Source organism: Pseudophryne corroboree, chromosome 7, assembly GCF_028390025.1.
Source record: "Pseudophryne corroboree isolate aPseCor3 chromosome 7, aPseCor3.hap2, whole genome shotgun sequence".
NCBI lineage: Eukaryota > Metazoa > Chordata > Amphibia > Anura > Myobatrachidae > Pseudophryne > Pseudophryne corroboree.
Window position 1 is genome coordinate 202,173,983 of NC_086450.1, and position 17,595 is coordinate 202,191,577.

At 43.9% G+C, this 17,595-nt stretch overlaps 1 protein-coding gene and 1 long non-coding RNA gene across 8 annotated transcripts in view; one reads left to right on the forward strand and one right to left on the reverse strand.

Annotated features, from left to right (window-relative positions):
- Window positions 1–14,011, reverse strand: part of LOC134944979 (uncharacterized) — a 296,170-nt gene extending 282,159 nt beyond the window's left edge. The window contains exon 1 of one of the 2 annotated variants that reach the window (XR_010182008.1): window positions 13,961–14,011. This is a non-coding gene — a long non-coding RNA (uncharacterized LOC134944979). The remainder of the gene's footprint in view (window positions 1–13,960) is intronic. The other variant, XR_010182007.1, reaches the window with a different exon arrangement.
- The window catches only part of LOC134944978 (uncharacterized), a 283,560-nt gene that overhangs the window by 10,869 nt on the left and 255,096 nt on the right, over window positions 1–17,595 (forward strand). The window lies entirely within an intron of this gene.

A 17,595-nucleotide genomic window follows, 5' to 3' on the forward strand; every position in this document is an offset into this window, starting at 1 on the left:
TACTCACAGCATAGCAGACTCTTGATAGGCTCCAGTGGTCCACAGTCTAACCCACACAACCCGGCCTATCACTCGGGTAGCTATTCCACCGTCAATAGCAAGGTGACTCTGCCCTGGAAACCCCTATATCAGGAAATCCCAGGTGCTGCTGATCACACACCTGGGAGTCTGCTACTGCTTCTAAAACCTGGTCTGGATCCTCCACATTACTTTCACATGGACAACTGCTGTCTCTGCCACAATCAATCAATCAATCAATCAATCGATCTATATATATATATATATATATATATTGATTCAAAAGTTTCACTACACCCTTTTTTTTTCCAAAAACTGTGCAGTAAATGGGAAAACTGACTTAGATTCAAGATGGTGCCCGTGTTCAGTACATACCCTAAAAGATAGCCCAACTCACCCATACCTTACTGGACTATTCTGTTTTCACATTTCCTGCACAGTTTTTGAAACAAAAGGGTGTACTGCGACTTTTGAATCACCCTGTATATGTGTGTGTGTGTATATATATATATATATATATATATATACAGTATATATTAGAGATGTACATTGCCCCATTTTAGCTGGTTTTGGTTTTGAGTTTGTATCTGCATTTTTTTTTAAACCTCAGTATAAAAAAACAAAAATCATAGAATTTTTTTCCGTTCCTACAGTATTCTAACCTCAAAAACATTAATTTCCAGTCAATTTTTATGTAATCAGTATGATTTACCAACGGGCGGGATGCAGGCTGTCCATATCCGTCTGGTGGCATTGTCAGCTGTCGGGATTCCGGCATCAGTATCCTGACCGCTGGGATCTCGACAGCCAACAAATTGAACAGATCCCATTTTGACATCACAGCTCACAATATTGTTTTCATCCAGTTTAGGCCAAAGGCTGCAGAGAGCTGGCTGGTTACTAAGCAACAGACCAATGGCACAAACACACAGCAGTTTATAACACATTTATGAAACATTGGCACACAGCAGTGGAACAAATGAGGAGTGGTGCAAGATGGAATTCTCCTTAGGTCCTCCCACCCACTCTTATATTGGATATTAAAAAGAACACGCACAGTTTAACAAACCAAGCACTTCAGTGACAGGTAGTGCCACTTTTGTGCAGAAGTGATTGGTTTATTTGGACCCCCATAAAACAAGCTATTAATGGGTTTATGGCAGACATTGGTGTTTCTATAATGGGTGCAATGTGTGCAGTGCACATGGGCCCCTGAGTCCAGTGGGCCCACACCGCACACATTGCACCCATTTAAATACTTACCTAACCGGAGTCCAGTGGCGGGCGCAGCGTCCGCGGCAGAAATTGCCACCAAAATGGCCGCTGCACAAGCGCAGTAGCCAAATTGGTCTCCGGATCATGGCGGGCGCCATGTTTCTGGAGACCTGCGCATGTGCAGTAGACTCCGGCACATTGCCGGTGTCTACAGCGCCATTCAGCGGAGGGGGCCCACCCGGAGGTGCACACGGGCCCCGTCCTCTGTAGAAACGTCCCTGCTAACAGCTCTACAGTGCCAAGATGCCAGCTCAGCTCACACCATGGGGATTCAAAGGGCTTTTATAAATATGTGAACAACACACTGGGGTACAGTGCAAATAACAGTACAAACAATAGAAAATATTTATTTTAAATGTTTAAATTTGCAGCTCAGCTCACACTGAGAGGATTCAAAGGGCTATTCTATAAACGTGAACAAAGTCGCACTGGGGTACAGCGCACAGAACAGTGCAAGCAATAGAACCCTATATATTTTTTTTAATTCGCATCTCATCTCATACTGTGGGGATTAATTTTGCTTTTCTATCTACGTGTACAAAGTTGCAGTCGGTTATAGTGCACAACACAGTACAAACAATAAAACAAATTTTTTTGTTTAAATTCATAGCTCAGCTCACACTGCAGAGAGACAAATGGGCTTTTCTATTTCTTCACTTCTTGCAGGGCTTACAATCCTGCAACATCAGTCAGTAGCAGGGAGTGGCCCATGGCTCACAGCTGGCAAGAAGAAGAGAGCAAGAGGAGGCAGTACAGTCAACACAGGGTGGTGTGAGATCTTATTAGGATTGAATAACACAGCCACAACCTGGCAGTGCCTGTCACCGGCAAAGAGAAGAGTAGCGGCTGCCCACCGCTGTGTCTACTGCCTTCGGCTTCAACTCCCTCACAATACTGCAGCTCCACACCAGTCACCTCAGATCAAGGTTTCTCAGTGCCTGCTCCCCCTCTTAGAGAACTACCTCGGAATTTGAAGTAATTATCCGTTGGACAAGACTTCGCCACCTCCTTCCAGCTGCTCTAACTGCCCCCTCTGGACTAGGGATGGCCATTGACCATTGATTGTTTAAAACCATTTATGGTCAATGCAGAACAGTATTTAAATAGCTGGCAGAGAGTTGAATGGTTTACTAGATTACCAGAATCAATGGTACCTATGGGCCAGATGGTTCACCCGTACCCCTTTACACAGTGTTGTACAGTGTATTTAGGCAGCTACAGAGTGAGGTGGGCCTTTGGTATTCCAGCACACTGCAAGTGAGTGACACACATCCAGTGTGCAAGGTCAGCAGCCCTCATCTCTTACACACATAGTGTGCTGGGATGCAGAACTAGACTCCTCCCCTGGTCCCTGACCCCAAGTTAGAACTTACATCAGAACGAAGCGGCAGGAGACATCTTTCTGTGAATGCATGTAACAGATGGTTAAAAACATCAATGGTACATTACCACATAGTTTTATGTCATTGATGGTTCATTGCATCATCACCATCGATGGTAACCATCGATTGACTGTGGTGCAAAGGCCAACTCTACTGGGACTCCTTCTATTTATCTTGCAGCCACATACGCAAGGCTGTCAGTTTAGGGTTGGTTCCTGCGTGCGGGTGACTAGCACGTGACTCCCTTGCTTTCCAGATAAACAACTGATTATTAATGGAATGCAAACAAATAAGTGATGCTCCATTTTGGAACTATCACTCTTTGGACTTGCACAGCTCTGTCCCATTGAGCCTAAGCACTTCTGGGCTCTATCACCCACAGCTGATTCCTGTCCTCATAAACAGCAGAGCCGGTGGATAAGTTATGAAGAGTGAGCGCTGTAAAATATAAATGATAAATTAAGTGGTACCTGTGGACAAATTTTTTTTGTTAAGCTTAAAACAAACAGTATGTTTACACCCCCTTCTGGAGCAATTTGTTTGTGGTATTCCGATTTACAGTCCTCAGCCTACCAGACCCTACCTCTAGGTTACCACGGGATTCCTCAGACTAGGTTGTAGATCGGCTGACGGCGGGATTCCTGTTTGTTTTAAACTTAACAACATTTTTTTTTCCACAGGTGCCACTTAATTTATAATTTATACTTTACAGCACTCGCTCTTCATAACTTATGTACTGCTTTCTATTTTGAGCTGCTTTTACACTTTACAAGCGCAGAGAACCTATATATATATATATATATATATATATATACATACATACAGTGGGGCAAAAATGTATTAGGACAGCCACCGATTGTGCAAGTTGACCCACTTAAAAAGATGAGAGAGGTCTGTAATTTCCATCATAGGTACACTTCAACTGTGAGAGACAGAATCTGAAAAAAAAAACCCCAGGAAAATCACATTCTATGATTTGTAAACAATTTACTTGTATATTCTTGTGGAAAATAAATATTTGGGCACCTACCAAGCAACAAGATTTCTGGCTCTCACAGACCTGTTACTTTTTCTTTAAGAAGCTCTTCTATCCTCCACTCGTTACCTGTATTAATGGGACCTGTTTGAACTGGTTATCTGTTATAAAGACACCTGTCCATACCCTCAAACAGTCAGACTGTTACCTCTCCACCATGGCCAAGACCAGAGAGCTGTCTAAGGACACAAGGGACTAAATTGTAGAGCTGCAAAAGGCTGGGATGAGCTACTCGACAATAGGCAAGCAGCTTGCTGAGAAAATATCAACTGTGGGCTCAATTATTAAAACATGGAAGAAATACAAGATCACTGACAAGATCACTGACAATCTCCCTCGACCTGGGGCTCCTTGCAAGATCTCACCTCATGGGGTATCAATGATCTTGAGAACGGTGAGGAATCAGCCCAGAACTACACGGGGGGACCTGGTCAATGACCTCAAGAGAGCTGGGACCACAGTCAGAAAGGTTACCATTAGTAACACACTATGTCGTCATGGATTGAAATCCTGCAGCGCCCGAAATGTCCCCCTGCTTAAGCCAGCACATGTCCTGGCCCATCTAACGTTTACCAGTGACCATCTGGATGATCCAGAGGAGGATTTGGAGAATGTAATGTAGTCAGATGAGAGCAAAATTGAACTTTTTGGTATAAACTCCACTAGCCTTGTTTGAAGAGAGAAGAATGATGAATGGCATCCCAAGACCACCATACACACTGTGAAGCATGGGGGTGGAAACATCATGCTTTGGGGCTGCTTTTCTGCAAAGGGGACAGGACGACTGATCCATATTAAGGAGAGGATGAATGGGGCCATGTATCGTAAGATTTTGGGCAAAAACCTCCTTCCCTCAGTAAGAGCATTGAAGATGGAACTAGAGATGAGCGCCTGAAATTTTTCGGGTTTTGTGTTTTGGTTTTGGGTTCGGTTCCGCGGCCGTGTTTTGGGTTCGAACGCGTTTTGGCAAAACCTCACCGAATTATTTTTGTCGGATTCGGGTGTGTTTTGGATTCGGGTGTTTTTTTCAAAAAACCCTAAAAAACAGCTTAAATCATAGAATTTGGGGGTAATTTTGATCCCAAAGTATTATTAACCTCAAAAAACATAATTTACACTCATTTTCAGCCTATTCTGAACACATCACACCTCACAATATTATTTTTAGTCCTAAAATTTGCACCGAGGTCGCTGTGTGAGTAAGATAAGCGACCCTAGTGGCCGACACAAACACCGGGCCCATCTAGGAGTGGCACTGCAGTGTCACGCAGGATGTCCCTTCCAAAAAACCCTCCCCAAACAGCACATGACGCAAAGAAAAAAAGAGGCGCAATGAGGTAGCTGACTGTGTGAGAAAGATAAGCGACCCTAGTGGCCGACACAAACACCGGGCCCATCTAGGAGTGGCACTGCAGTGTCACGCAGGATGTCCCTTCCAAAAAACCCTCCCCAAACAGCACATGACGCAAAGAAAAAAAGAGGCGCAATGAGGTAGCTGTGTGAGAAAGATAAGCGACCCTAGTGGCCGACACAAACACCGGGCCCATCTAGGAGTGGCACTGCAGTGTCACGCAGGATGTCCCTTCCAAAAAACCCTCCCCAAACAGCACATGACGCAAAGAAAAAAAGAGGCGCAATGAGGTAGCTGTGTGAGTAAGATTAGCGACCCTAGTGGCCGACACAAACACCGGGCCCATCTAGGAGTGGCACTGCAGTGTCACGCAGGATGGCCCTTCCAAAAAACCCTCCCCAAACAGCACATGACGCAAAGAAAAAAAGAGGCGCAATGAGGTAGCTGACTGTGTGAGTAAGATTAGTGACCCTAGTGGCCGACACAAACACCGGGCACATCTAGGAGTGGCACTGCAGTGTCACGCAGGATGTCCCTTCCAAAAAACCCTCCCCAAACAGCACATGACGCAAAGAAAAAAAGAGGCGCAATGAGGTAGCTGACTGTGTGAGAAAGATAAGCGACCCTAGTGGCCGACACAAACACCGGGCCCATCTAGGAGTGGCACTGCAGTGTCACGCAGGATGTCCCTTCCAAAAAACCCTCCCCAAACAGCACATGACGCAAAGAAAAAGAAAAGAAAAAAGAGGTGCAAGATGGAATTATCCTTGGGCCCTCCCACCCACCCTTATGTTGTATAAACAAAACAGGACATGCACACTTTAACCAACCCATCATTTCAGTGACAGGGTCTGCCACACGACTGTGACTGATATGACGGGTTGGTTTGGACCCCCCCCAAAAAAGAAGCAATTAATCTCTCCTTGCACAAACTGGCTCTACAGAGGCAAGATGTCCACCTCATCTTCACCCTCCGATATATCACCGTGTACATCCCCCTCCTCACAGATTATCAATTCGTCCCCACTGGAATCCACCATCTCAGCTCCCTGTGTACTTTGTGGAGGCAATTGCTGCTGGTCAATGTCTCCGCGGAGGAATTGATTATAATTCATTTTAATGAACATCATCTTCTCCACATTTTCTGGATGTAACCTCGTACGCCGATTGCTGACAAGGTGAGCGGCGGCACTAAACACTCTTTCGGAGTACACACTTGTGGGAGGGCAACTTAGGTAGAATAAAGCCAGTTTGTGCAAGGGCCTCCAAATTGCCTCTTTTTCCTGCCAGTATAAGTACGGACTGTGTGACGTGCCTACTTGGATGCGGTCACTCATATAATCCTCCACCATTCTATCAATGTTGAGAGAATCATATGCAGTGACAGTAGACGACATGTCCGTAATCGTTGTCAGGTCCTTCAGTCCGGACCAGATGTCAGCATCAGCAGTCGCTCCAGACTGCCCTGCATCACCGCCAGCGGGTGGGCTCGGAATTCTGAGCCTTTTCCTCGCACCCCCAGTTGCGGGAGAATGTGAAGGAGGAGATGTTGACAGGTCGCGTTCCGCTTGACTTGACAATTTTGTCACCAGCAGGTCTTTCAACCCCAGCAGACCTGTGTCTGCCGGAAAGAGAGATCCAAGGTAGGCTTTAAATCTAGGATCGAGCACGGTGGCCAAAATGTAGTGCTCTGATTTCAACAGATTGACCACCCGTGAATCCTTGTTAAGCGAATTAAGGGCTGCATCCACAAGTCCCACATGCCTAGCGGAATCGCTCCGTGTTAGCTCCTTCTTCAATGCCTCCAGCTTCTTCTGCAAAAGCCTGATGAGGGGAATGACCTGACTCAGGCTGGCAGTGTCTGAACTGACTTCACGTGTGGCAAGTTCAAAGGGCATCAGAACCTTGCACAACGTTGAAATCATTCTCCACTGCACTTGAGACAGGTGCATTCCATCTCCTATATCGTGCTCAATTGTATAGGCTTGAATGGCCTTTTGCTGCTCCTCCAACCTCTGAAGCATATAGAGGGTTGAATTCCACCTCGTTACCACTTCTTGCTTCAGATGATGGCAGGGCAGGTTCAGTAGTTTTTGGTGGTGCTCCAGTCTTCTGTACGTGGTGCCTGTACGCCGAAAGTGTCCCGCAATTTTTCTGGCCACCGACAGCATCTCTTGCACGCCCCTGTCGTTTTTTAAAAAATTCTGCACCACCAAATTCAAGGTATGTGCAAAACATGGGACGTGCTGGAATTTGCCCATATTTAATGCACACACAATATTGCTGGCGTTGTCCGATGCCACAAATCCACAGGAGAGTCCAATTGGGGTAAGCCATTCCGCGATGATCTTCCTCAGTTGCCGTAAGAGGTTTTCAGCTGTGTGCGTATTCTGGAAAGCGGTGATACAAAGCGTAGCCTGCCTAGGAAAGAGTTGGCGTTTGCGAGATGCTGCTACTGGTGCCGCCGCTGCTGTTCTTGCGGCGGGAGTCCATACATCTACCCAGTGGGCTGTCACAGTCATATAGTCCTGACCCTGCCCTGCTCCACTTGTCCACATGTCCGTGGTTAAGTGGACATTGGGTACAACTGCATTTTTTAGGACACTGGTGAGTCTTTTTCTGACGTCCGTGTACATTCTCGGTATCGCCTGCCTAGAGAAGTGGAACCTAGATGGTATTTGGTAACGGGGGCACACTGCCTCAATAAATTGTCTAGTTCCCTGTGAACTAACGGCGGATACCGGACGCACGTCTAACACCAACATAGTTGTCAAGGACTCAGTTATCCGCTTTGCAGTAGGATGACTGCTGTGATATTTCATCTTCCTCGCAAAGGACTGTTGAACAGTCAATTGCTTACTGGAAGTAGTACAAGTGGGCTTAAGACTTCCCCTCTGGGATGACCATCGACTCCCAGCGGCAACAACAGCAGCGCCAGCAGCAGTAGGCGTTACACGCAAGGATGCATCGGAGGAATCCCAGGCAGGAGAGGACTCGTCAGACTTGCCAGTGACATGGCCTGCAGGACTATTGGCATTCCTGGGGAAGGAGGAAATTGACACTGAGGGAGTTGGTGGGGTGGTTTGCGTGAGCTTGGTTACAAGAGGAAGGGATTTACTGGTCAGTGGACTGCTTCCGCTGTCACCCAAAGTTTTTGAACTTGTCACTGACTTATTATGAATGCGCTGCAGGTGACGTATAAGGGAGGATGTTCCGAGGTGGTTAACGTCCTTACCCCTACTTATTACAGCTTGACAAAGGGAACACACGGCTTGACACCTGTTGTCCGCATTTCTGGTGAAATACCTCCACACCGAAGAGCTGATTTTTTTGGTATTTTCACCTGGCATGTCAACGGCCATATTCCTCCCACGGACAACAGGTGTCTCCCCGGGTGCCTGACTTAAACAAACCACCTCACCATCAGAATCCTCCTGGTCAATTTCCTCCCCAGCGCCAGCAACACCCATATCCTCCTCATCCTGGTGTACTTCAACACTGACATCTTCAATCTGACTATCAGGAACTGGACTGCGGGTGCTCCTTCCAGCACTTGCAGGGGGCATGCAAATAGTGGAAGGCGCATGCTCTTCACGTCCAGTGTTGGGAAGGTCAGGCATCGCAAACGACACAATTGGACTCTCCTTGTGGATTTGGGATTTCAAAGAACGCACAGTTCTTTGCGGTGCTTTTGCCAGCTTGAGTCTTTTCATTTTTCTAGCGAGAGGCTGAGTGCTTCCATCCTCATGTGAAGCTGAACCACTAGCCATGAACATAGGCCAGGGCCTCAGCCGTTCCTTGCCACTCCGTGTGGTAAATGGCATATTGGCAAGTTTACGCTTCTCCTCCGACAATTTTATTTTAGGTTTTGGAGTCCTTTTTTTTCTGATATTTGGTGTTTTGGATTTGACATGCTCTGTACTATGACATTGGGCATCGGCCTTGGCAGACGACGTTGCTGGCATTTCATCGTCTCGGCCATGACTAGTGGCAGCAGCTTCAGCACGAGGTGGAAGTGGATCTTGATCTTTCCCTAATTTTGGAACCTCAACTTTTTTGTTCTCCATATTTTATAGGCAGAACTAAAAGGCACCTCAGGTAAACAATGGAGATGGATGGATTGGATACTAGTATACAATTATGGACGGACTGCCACGGTTAGGTGGTATAAAAAAACCACGGTTAGGTGGTATATATTATAATAATAATACAATTATGGATGGACGGACTGCCTGCCGACTGCCGACACAGAGGTAGCCACAGCCGTGAACTACCGCACTGTACACTGGTTGATAAAGAGATAGTAGTATACTCGTAACAACTAGTATGACACTATGACGACGGTATAAAGAATGAAAAAAAAACCACGGTTAGGTGGTATATATTATAATAATAATACAATTATGGATGGACGGACTGCCTGCCGACTGCCGACACAGAGGTAGCCACAGCCGTGAACTACCGCACTGTACACTGGTTGATAAAGAGATAGTAGTATACTCGTAACAACTAGTATGACACTATGACGACGGTATAAAGAATGAAAAAAAAACCACGGTTAGGTGGTATATATTATAATAATAATACAATTATGGATGGACGGACTGCCTGCCGACTGCCGACACAGAGGTAGCCACAGCCGTGAACTACCGCACTGTACACTGGTTGATAAAGAGATAGTAGTATACTCGTAACAACTAGTATGACACTATGACGACGGTATAAAGAATGAAAAAAAAACCACGGTTAGGTGGTATATATTATAATAATAATACAATTATGGATGGACGGACTGCCTGCCGACTGCCGACACAGAGGTAGCCACAGCCGTGAACTACCGCACTGTACACTGGTTGATAAAGAGATAGTAGTATACTCGTAACAACTAGTATGACACTATGACGACGGTATAAAGAATGGAAAAAAAACCACGGTTAGGTGGTATATATTATAATAATAATACAATTATGGATGGACGGACTGCCTGCCGACTGCCGACACAGAGGTAGCCACAGCCGTGAACTACCGCACTGTACACTGGTTGATAAAGAGATAGTAGTATACTCGTAACAACTAGTATGACACTATGACGACGGTATAAAGAATGAAAAAAAAACCACGGTTAGGTGGTATATATTATAATAATAATACAATTATGGATGGATGGACTGCCTGCCGACTGCCGACACAGAGGTAGCCACAGCCGTGAACTACCGCTCTGTACACTGGTTGATAAAGAGATAGTAGTATACTCGTAACAACTAGTATGACACTATGACGACGGTATAAAGAATGAAAAAAAAACCACGGTTAGGTGGTATATATTATAATAATAATACAATTATGGATGGACGGACTGCCTGCCGACTGCCGACACAGAGGTAGCCACAGCCGTGAACTACCGCACTGTACACTGGTTGATAAAGAGATAGTAGTATACTCGTAACAACTAGTATGACACTATGACGACGGTATAAAGAATGAAAAAAAAACCACGGTTAGGTGGTATATATTATAATAATAATACAATTATGGATGGACGGACTGCCTGCCGACTGCCGACACAGAGGTAGCCACAGCCGTGAACTACCGCACTGTACACTGGTTGATAAAGAGATAGTAGTATACTCGTAACAACTAGTATGACACTATGACGACGGTATAAAGAATGAAAAAAAAACCACGGTTAGGTGGTATATATTATAATAATAATACAATTATGGATGGACGGACTGCCTGCCGACTGCCGACACAGAGGTAGCCACAGCCGTGAACTACCGCACTGTACACTGGTTGATAAAGAGATAGTAGTATACTCGTAACAACTAGTATGACACTATGACGACGGTATAAAGAATGGAAAAAAAACCACGGTTAGGTGGTATATATTATAATAATAATACAATTATGGATGGACGGACTGCCTGCCGACTGCCGACACAGAGGTAGCCACAGCCGTGAACTACCGCACTGTACACTGGTTGATAAAGAGATAGTAGTATACTCGTAACAACTAGTATGACACTATGACGGTATAAAGAAAGAAAAAAAAATACCACGGTTAGGTGGTATATATTGTAATACAATTATGGATGGACGGACTGCCTGCCGAGTTCCGACTGCCGACACAGAGGTAGCCACAGCCGTGAACTACCGCACTGTACTGTGTCTGCTGCTAATATAGACTGGTTGATAAAGAGATAGTATACAATACATACAACAATATACTACTATACTGGTGGTCAGGCACTGGTCACCACTAGTCACACTGGCAGCAAAAGTGTGCACTGTTTAATTTTAAATTAATATAATATTATGTACTCCTGGGGGCTCCTGCTATAACAACCTGCAGTGCTCCCCAGTCTCCCCCACAATTATTATAAGCTTTGCCTTTTATACATTGATGTGCAGCACACTGGGCTGAGCTGAGTGCACACAGACTGAGTCACACTGTGTGACTGGCTGCTGCTGTGTATCGTTTTTTTTCAGGCAGAGAACGGATATAGCAGAGAACGGATATATATTAAAATAAATAAAAGTTAACTAACAACAACTGCACTGGTCACTGTGGTAAACTCTGTCTGACTCTGCACAATCTCTCTCTCTCTTCTAATCTAATTTCTAATGGAGAGGACGCCAGCCACGTCCTCTCCCTATCAATCTCAATGCACGTGTGAAAATGGCGGCGACGCGCGGCTCCTTATATAGAATCCGAGTCTCGCGAGAATCCGACAGCGTCATGATGACGTTCGGGCGCGCTCGGGTTAACCGAGCAAGGCGGGAGGATCCGAGTCTGCTCGGACCCGTGAAAAAAACATGAAGTTCGTGCGGGTTCGGTTTCAGAGAAACCGAACCCGCTCATCTCTAGATGGAACGTGGCTGGGTCTTCCAGCATGACAATTACCCAATACTCTCCGCCCGGGCAACTAAGGAGTGGCTCCGTAAGAAGCATTTCAAGGTCCTGGAGTGGCCTAGCCAGTCTCCAGACCTCAACCCAATAGAAAATCTGTGGAGGAAGTTGAAAGTCCGTGTTGCCCGGCAACAGCCCCAAAACATGACAGATCTAGAGAAGATCTGCATGGAAGAGTGGGTCAAAATACCTGCTACAGTGTGTGCAAACCTGGTCAAGAACTACAGGAAACATTTGACCTCTGTAATTGCCAACCGAGGTTATATTACAAAGTATTGAGTTAAACTTTTTGATTGTCCAAATATTTATTTTCCGCAAGAATATACAAGTAAATTGTTTAAAAAGCATACAATGTGATTTCCTGTTTTTTTTTTCAGATTCTGTCTCTCACAGTTGATGTGTACCTATGATGGAAATTACAGACCTCATGTTTTTAAGTGGGTCAACTTGCACAATCGGTGGCTGCCCAAATACTTTTTTGCCCCACTATATATATATATATATATAGCCGGTGGGGTTGGGCCAGACAATGAGTGGGAGAAGGCTGGATGACAAGTGGGGGCAGTGCTGGCAAGAGGGGAGTGCCAGAGGATTTGAGGTAGGCCAGGGATGGACTAGGGCTGAACATTGTCGCTCCTAAAGCAAGCACGTGCACATGACAGGGGAACGCTTGCCATGAAAGGGGGCGCACAGACACTACCCACGGGGGCGTGCCATGAGTCAGGGGGCATGGACTAGTGGCACACCCCCATTTCCATGGAGACAGGCAAGGGGGAGTGGCCAGACCAGAGATCCGGAGGCTGAACTGCGAGCGGCCTTCCTGGTTCTCTATGTGACAGGACCGGCCCACCAGCCCATTGGCCCTTCTGGTATTTGCCAGAAGTGCCAGATGGCCAGTCCGGCCATGGGTAGGCCATCCTGTCTTAAATGCCCCGGGCTCCATAAAGTCTTAATCTGGCTCTGCTCTGCACAACATGTACAGTACACGATCCTTATACAAATGCAATGTCTGTGTAGGTGCCATAGATAGTGGCCTGCATACCTCTCAGTCATCGCCATCCGAACTCCTACAAGTGCAAATAAACCAATGTTATTGAATATACAAATCACTAAATGCATAATGGTGAAAGAACATGTGACAAGATTTACAAGATAAACACGGCGAAGATGCCAAATTCCATTAATCCCATTAAGCTTCCACCCATAAACCCTGGTGCAATATCATGGCTTCTACCTACAAAAGGTGAAACTGTAGAAAATTCTATTTGCATATAATGATCAGAGGCTGATTTCAAATTGAAGACACAGCTCAGCTACTGATTCCTCAAAGCATGGGTGGACCAGCGCATCAAAAGGCCACCTTGAAAAGTTGACCCAGGACCCTACAGTACCACTTTAGCCTCCTGGGTTCCCTGATTGCTCTTAAAAGAACAGAGCTGTGGCCTCTTCTGAGCATGCGCAGTAAGGTGTAAAATATCTCATACTCAGTAAAGACCTCTCATCTGCTGATCTGCCTCTTTTGTGTAACCCTTAGCCCATCCCTGTAAATACAGCAACTAAAATAAAGACAAACATCTAGTTAGATCATTTTGACTCCTTCCTTGGCTCTCAGCCTGTCCTTCTTCCTGACACTAATATTAGAGAAAAATAGCAGGAAATTATTCAGGTCCATTTTAATTGCTTCAACGTTAATAGTGCCCAATTCATCTCAGCTTTTAACAAGACCCTGTCTCCCTTTCTTAACCTGACACTGAAAACAATCTCTGGAATTCTTACTTCCAGCATTCAGCTGTCACATCCTTAACAAGCAGGAAATGAACCAGGCATCCAGTATGAATTTACCTTGGCTAGAGACAAGGTATGTGCCACATCATTCAGCCTGAACATGGGGTTCACAGTCCAATGTACTGGGACCATCTGGAGTGTAGTCATTGTACAGCATTTGTCGACTGCTCCAGAAATAACATAATTAAGAATGAAATGGTTACCTTGCAGATGAAGAGCCATCCGACCATACTCCTAGATACACGCTCCACTCTTTTACAAGTGATATCACATGCAAAGTATTTACTGCAAGGTAATTAATAGCTGCTGAGATGGATGACATAGATTACATTATTAAATTCAGAAAATGGATCTGTTCCAAGGATAAGCTGGTTGACTTTTCAGTGCAACAGGAGAAGCAGACAATATGGAAAAACATTTTTAAAAGTAAATACTTTGTAAAGCAATTACTAACCATAGAAAGAATGTAATATCTCTAAATTGCATACTTTGTACAGTATCTAAGGATCTTGCAATAAGCATGTTTCTGGCAAACTGTTATAAAGTACAAGATATGGGATCAGGTGGAACTCTTAGCCAGGAAAATAACATTTTATTTGTAATATGAAAGCAATTTGTCTCTTTAAACAAAAAGCTGGAGAGGTAAAAAGAAAAAAAAAACATATCACAGTTGCGAATGTTCACAGTTAATGCACAATAAGATGTTAGAACGTTTTAATAAGGTACAGATAGAAATCTGCTCAATAGATATATAGTACTGAGATAATCTCTAGGAACATAATGGCTAAATTATTCATAATTAGTATCATGAGTTATCTTGTATCCAATAACACTACGCAGTTCCATACAAGACTGTTGAGACACTAGAGGCAGTCCTCCTTGCATTAATTGAATACTAGTCCACATTGAAGAGGATGCCCAAAGTTTACATTGTGCTTAACATAATGATATTACAGTGGACTCGTCATTCACTAGGTAATTTGCAACACTTTCAACCAGTCTGCACAACACTATCTGGCATATTTATTACTTGTCGGGTTTTAGACAGGATAACTACAATTTCTTATTGCTGTTTACTGCTGGAATAAGAAATTAAGTATTGCCCAAATATATAGAGAACACATGTTGGGACAGGGGCTCTGATAGTAGACTGTCTCTACAATGTGTTAGAACTAGAAGTGAAGATGGCACTAGCTACCAAGCTCCAGAACAATTGAGCAACTGCAATATATACCTATGGGAGCTGTTTTTGCAGTCAAAAAGAGGGGACCACGGCATTAAGTGCTGTACAAAAGTTTTAGGCAGGTGTGAGAAAAATTGCTGCAAAGTAAGAATGCTTTTAAATATAGCAGTGTTAATAGTTTATTTTTAGCAATTAACAAAATGCAAAGTCAATGAACAGAAGAGAAATGTAAATCAAGTCAATACAGTGTTTATTGTGACCACCCTTTGCCTTCAAAACAGCATCAATTCTTCTAGGTACACTTGCACACAGTTTTTGGAGGAACGGGGCAGGGAGGTTGTTCCAAACATCTTGGAGAACTAACCACAGATCTTCTGTGGATGTAGACATGCTCAAATCCTGTCTCTTCATGTAATCCCAGATGGACTTGATGATGTTGACATCAGGGCTCTTATCATCACTTCCAGCACCCCTTGTTCTTCTTTACATTAAAGCTAGTTCTTAATGACATTGGCTGTATGTTTGGGGTCGTTGTCTTGCTGCAGAATAAATTTAGAGCCAACCAGACACCTCTCTGATGGTATTGTATGATAGGTAAGTACCGGCCTGTATTTCTCAGCATTGAAGCACAAAGAAACAGGCAACAATGAGGAGAGTAGAGGCAGTGGTCGTCCAAAGAAACTTGGTGCATCAGATTAAAAAAACACATCCTGATTACTACCCTTCTAAATCAGAAGATGTCTAGCAGTGTCAGCAGCTCAGTACTGGCAGAAACAAGTGGGACCCAGGTACACCCATTTACTGTTTGGAGAAGTCTTGCCAGACGTGGCCTTCATGTATGTATTGAGGCTAATAAGCCATGCTTTCGGCATGGAAACAAGGCCAAGTGACTCAACTATGCACAGAAATATAAGTACTTGGGTGCAGAAAAATGGCAGCAGGTGCTCTGGACTGATGAGTCACAAATTGAAATATTTGGCTGTAATAGAAAACAGTTTGTTTGCCGAAGGGCTGCAGACTGGTACAATAATGAGTGTCTGCTGGCAACAGTGAAGCATGGTGGAGGTTCTTTGCAAGTTTGGGGTTGCATTTCAGCAAATGGAGTTGGAGATGTGGTCAGGATTAATGGTGTACTCAATGCTGAGAAATACAGGCAGGTACTTATCCATCATGCAATACCACCAGGGAGGCACCTGATTGGCTCCATATTTATTCTGCAGCAGGACAGCGACTCCAAACATACAGCCACATTTCATTAAGAATTATCTTCAGTGTAAAGAAGAACAAGGAGTCCAGCAAATGATGATATGGCCCCACAGAGCCCTGATCCCAACATCATCAATTCTGTCTGGGATTATATGAAGAGACAGAAGAATTTGAGCAAGCCTACACCCACAGAAGATCTGTGGTTAGCTCTCCAAGATGTTTGCAGCAACCTCCCTGCCAAGTTCCTTCAAAAACTGTGTGCAAGTGTACCTGGAAGAATTAATGCTGTTTTTAAGACAAAGGGTGGTCGCACCAAATATTGATTCAATTTAGAGTTCTCTTTTGTTCATTCACTTTGCATTTTCTTAATTGATAAAAATAAACTATTAACACTTCTATTTTTGAAAGCACCTTATTTTGCACCATTTTTTCTAAACCTGCCTAAAACTTTTGCACAGTTCTGTACATCTGTACATACAATTGGGTGCCAATTAAAACTGGTATTTTGGGGGGATATCTTGTGATTTTTTTGTGTTGATAAAAAGGCCTATGTCAGAAATGTATCCTTTTGGCAACAATACTAACCACTGTGTCAATGTGCTGTTTTAAACTCTACTACTGAAAGCATGAAGGGTAGTATTTTATGCAAGAGGGCCAACAAACTCAGGTTCTCCAGACAAAAGGCTGCACCGATTCTTACCTACACATGTATGTGCATTGTGCAGGAATTATTTATAATACTCATAATAATCTATATTAAATATTCAATTTTTCTGAAATGAAAAAAAATGCCTGAATCTGTACCCGTTTTAGAGTTCCATACATAAAGTTTCAGTCATCACTATTTCTCTGATTACATTATAGCAAAGAGAAGCCTTGCAATGTTCAGTAAGATATCTACATACTGCTTAATGGGATCTAAAAGGAACAAATTAACAGTCCTATATATGCTATGTAGAGACCTGAAGATTTCAGAGGTCAGACTTGAAATATAAGGTCAGAAGTTTGATGGGGCAGAAGACATCCCCAGTAACTTCTATTACTTCGGGATGACAGGATATGAATAGTTCATTTGAACTCATGTTCTATGTGTCTGGCTGCATATATCTTCTTATCTTTTAGTTTATTTTTACTTTGGCCGTCCTGTTGTGGAGTCTGTAACACGGTCATCTGACTTATATTTTCATCCCTGCGGTTGTTCCGTGTGAGTGATATTTAAAATTAGTAATCCTTCATTCATTTGGTGGGGGCGCACACGAAAATAGTGTCTCACAGTTATTCTATCATCTCTCTTTTTCATGGGTTGGGTTCATTAATCTGTGTACATAACTTTCCTCAACTTGGCTGTATTTATAAATATCAACTTTGTTCATAAAGAAACATGTAACGCACATCCAATCCTTTTTATAAATGCACAAAAACAAGAGTAGAAATACCAATGCCATTAAT